This window comes from Chiloscyllium plagiosum, chromosome 19 (genome assembly GCF_004010195.1).
Source record: "Chiloscyllium plagiosum isolate BGI_BamShark_2017 chromosome 19, ASM401019v2, whole genome shotgun sequence".
In the NCBI taxonomy this organism is placed as follows: Eukaryota; Metazoa; Chordata; class Chondrichthyes; order Orectolobiformes; family Hemiscylliidae; genus Chiloscyllium; species Chiloscyllium plagiosum.
Genome location: NC_057728.1, coordinates 18,243,514 through 18,248,077, shown reverse-complemented (window position 1 = coordinate 18,248,077; position 4,564 = coordinate 18,243,514).

Here is a 4,564-nt window from a genome sequence, read left to right as displayed (position 1 = left end):
TCTTTTTGCAGTTCTGGTGTGCTGCAGTGTGGTGTGGCCCTTTTGAACAGTGTCTTGATGCAACTTCTTTTGTGTGTGTTGGGGTGGTTGCTTTCATAGTTCAGGACTTGGTCTGTGTGTGTAGTTTTCCTGTATACCTTTTGCACTTCTTATGCACTTTATGCTGTGTAAAATTGTATAGTTTGTGCTGTCCATGTAGCACCCTTGGTCCTGGAGGAAGGGAGAAGAGGAGCAACAACGTTAAGATGACAGCAGCGGGAACAGTATTCTCTTCACACCAAAGGACAGAGAGGATGAACATCAATAGCCAGATCCCAGGAGGTAATACCCACACTGCAGGGCTTTCTGGACATGAGTGAACTGTGACTTTCTCAGTGGGGGGCTGCAGACATCTTTTGGAGAAGGTGTTCTGCATAGGAGAGCAGAGTGAACACTGATTGCAAATTGGTACTCAAGGTACACACAGCCCTCAATCTCTTCATCTCCTGCTCTTTTCAGGAATCTGCTTTTGGTATTGATAAAGCTTTACAATGTGCTGCCCACAGGTCCAGTTCCATCTTTGCTAAGGCTGCTATTAACATTCACTTTGCAATCACTAATGACCCAGTCAGACTAAGAAGTCGCTGTGGCTGGATTTCCAGTTGAGGGAGTCCTATAGCTGTTCTCCTGTTCCCTGGATGCTGCCTGACCCGCTGCGCTTTTCCAGCAACACATTTTCAGCTCCTATAGCGTACCCTTGTGGCAATCAGGGGCACTGCAGACAAACTGGGAGAGTTTGTCAACCAAATTGATGTGTTCCACATTGGGTTACAAAGTAGCTAGTCTTCTGGGACGTCCTATTGAAGTGTTTGTATCTGATCTGTGCAAACTGCACATGAACCACGAATCCCCCAGCATTCATGTAGTGTGCATTCATGCGGCTAATGGACTGGTGCAGAGCCAACAACCTGTCTCTGAATGTGGAAAAAAAAACAAAAGAGATGGTTGTTGACTTCAGGAGGGCATGGAGCCACCATTCTCCACTGGACATTGATAGCTTCCCCGTGAAGATCGTGAAGATCCACCTGGTCTTTTCCATCCACCTGGTGGAGAATCTCACCTGGACCCTCAACACCAGCTCCATAGCCAGGAAAGCCCAGCAGTGTCTCTACTTTCTGCATAGGTTGAGGAAAGCCCATCTCCCACTCCCATCCTCACCGCATTCTACAGAGGGCTCATTGAGAGTACCCTCAGCTGCTGCATCACTGCATGGCTCGAGAATTGCACCGTCTTGGATCATACAAACCCACATTGGATAGTGAGGACAGCTGAGAGGATCATCGGGGTCTCTCTTCCCTCCATTACAGATGTTTACACCACACGCTGCATCTGAAGGGCTAAGAGCATTGTGGAAGACCCCACACCCCCCTCACTCAAACTCTTCTCCCTCCTGCCATCTGGCAAAAGCATTCGGGCTCTCACGGCCAGACTGTGCAACAGTTTCTTCCCCCAGGCCATAAGGCTCCTTAACATTGTATGATCAGACTCTATTCCAACTGAAATCTTTGCATGACTTTGAATTGCTGCTACAAAAATGTATTATTAATTATCATTCTTTTATTTCACTCTAATTTGTGCACCATCGTGCCTGTTGTCTTGACGTGTCAGGAATTTCTGTGCTGTCTTGTGATTTTTGCGCTTCTTACCCACATTATGCCGCCCTGTGTATGATCGTGTAGTTTGTGCTGTCCATGTAGCACTCTCGGTCCTGGAGGAACAGTCTCATTTTTTTACTGTATCAGTTGTATATGGTAGAAGTGACATACAAAGCTATTCTTTACCTTCGACTGATGGTAAGCTGATAGACAGTCAGGTCTGTGCAAGAAAGCCATAAATGTGCCAAGATGGCTTCATTCTGTACCCAGTGAACATTTCCACAGATTTGCAAAGAAGTTGCACCTTGGGATAAGGAGGAAGCAGCAAGGTGGGAAATCCAACTGCTGTTGCCTAAGGAATGGTACAACAGGAGTACAGAAATGGTTATTGAGCAAGCCATTGGACTAAGGGAGATGTGGTTCAGCTGTCTGGGCTGATCTGGGAGCCCCCTTCATTACGCACTGGCAAGAGTGTCCCGAATGATGTCAGTGTGCTGTGCATTAGTCAATGTTGTACAACAGAGAGGACTGAAGAGGCAGCAGGAAGAGAGTGATGAGTGCATGTGCAAAAGAAGAGGATGACCATAAGCAGCAAGCAGACCATAAGCAAGCACAGCTCAACATGCATGAGTCAGCAAGCTTAAGCATTATGATGCCCACCCCTCCTCTCACCCCCTCAGCCATAAGCAATATTATAGTCTGTTGGATCATTTACCTCAAGGTTGATGCTCATTTGTGGCATGTATGAAGAAACAATGGAGATGACTGGACAATGGGGACTTGAAATAAAGCTAATGATGTTTGATAAATACAGAAGTGCATGGTCTCATGAACAGTCATTTAAACCCTCAAACAATTTTCTTTGTACAACCTCAAATCTTTATCTACCTTCTTCCACCAATTCACTTTGGTGCAATTACTGTGGTTCGATCAGAGCCGCTGTTAGGCTGCTGAAGTCCCTGCTCCAGTTGCTCAAGTATATGTGGTGCGTGTCCTCTGGGTTCCTGAGCCTAGGAAAGCCTCACCTTGGTTGACATGCAGGAACGTGCTCTCCCAGTCCTTGGCTGGCAACAAGATAAGATTCTCCACAAGAGGGAGGATGGAGTGAGGCCAGTGGAAGGATGACTCTGCTGAAGCTGCTTATGGTCCACCCCCATTGTACCCATTCCCCAGGCAGAGCCTCATACATTGCCTCTTGCTATGACTGCCCTGGCACTGCCTTGGTAGGCTCAGGAATCCAGAGGTCACTCACCACATATACTGATGATCATCTTTCCATTGCAGGTAATAACATGTCAATTTGAATGCACCCATATAGCGATGTGATCCAATTCTGTACTGAGTAATTGGGAGACCCATGTCCCTTAAATTCCAGTGCATAGGTAATTTGTTGATTTCCAAAGCCCTTTCCTCCACAGTACTCAGGATGGCAATGATAGGAGAAAGTGACACTTACCCCTTACCTCTCTCCCAGTTCTCTGCGTCTCCCTGGAGTTCAACCTCCTCTGGAGAGTTATGCATGTCAGGAATGGTTACTACAGAGAGGGAGGAATGACAACAGTAGTGGATGGTGAGTTTCACTGTTGGTTGTTTAATGAGGGTATGAGGAGGTGTCTAGGGAAGCAGGAATGAGTGGAGTTACAAGTTGTGCTTGTCCGAGGACTCTTAATGCAGCATGAAGCTGATGGTGGCAGAGTGTGGAGATTGGCAATTGAAGTTGGCCCACTGCCCACCACTTCAGCCCCAGTGAGGTTGGGGAACCACATTCCAGCTGCTCACTTCCTCCGTGACTTCCTGCCAGATCTTTTTGCCCCCTAGTGCTGACCTCCTCCTTCCATCCCCTGAATAGCATATCTCTCCTGTCCTGTAACAGGCAGCTATGCTGGAACCGAAGGGGAAGTGTGAACTTCCCACGACGGGCAATACACCAAGTCCCCTGCCTGGTCTCTGCCACTGAAAGTGGATGAATTTTAAACTCCACTTCAGTTCCTTTTAAATAGACATTCTTTGATATGTGTAAGTTACCATCTTACACTGAACAGTGCAAGACCCAGAAGCCGAATGCTAATACTGTGGCTGAGCTAAAGGGCCCACTTTAGATCTTTCAAGTTCCCGACCTACTGCCAGCCTTTGCTATTGTGGGCGGGTCTCAGTTTTCAATTTCACCCCTTTACCCAATGCACCTGGACAGTTGATTGTGGAAGAGCCATGAAATGCTGGAAGAGCAGTTTCAATGGGATTTACATAATTGAGTTTCATTCACGGGTTTCCCAAAGTGTGGGTTTGTGAACTATTTCTCCTCCAAAACAGCAAGGGTAACTATGGGAACTGAGACTCCGCTGGAACAGTCCTCACACTGACTCGGAGGCTCCTTGCTTGCAAAATGATGGGTAACAAATTATATCACTGTCTCATCTCTAACACATTGCAGGATACACGTATTCCCAGAATATCATGTGGCTTCTGCCTTTCTACTGCCCCTTTCCGAGACACCTGCCCTTAATCTCCCAGTGAGGTTACTCTGCCCCAAACCCCATGCCCAGGCCCAAGCCCAAGCCTGTGTTATTTCAGCCCTGAGTGTCGCTTCTGCCCTGCATCCCACTTGGAAATGGGAGGCCACTTGGTGAGAATCACCCTGGCCATCCTGGGAAAGCACCTCACCCCCATCATGCTCTTCTTTCACAGCTCATAATTTCCCCCTTGCTGCACAACCCATCTCCCAACCTCCTTTTTCAAAAAACCCTTTCGACTGCACAATGACACCCCCTGTCCCATCACAATACTCCCTCTCATTTTCACAACATCTTCCTCTGCACTCTCACAATTGATAGATAGACTCCTGGCCAGTTGAAGTAGAAACATTCCTCTGTCTCCTACATTCACATCTCCTCTTCATAAGACCATCCTCCCACACACATAATTTAGCCCCC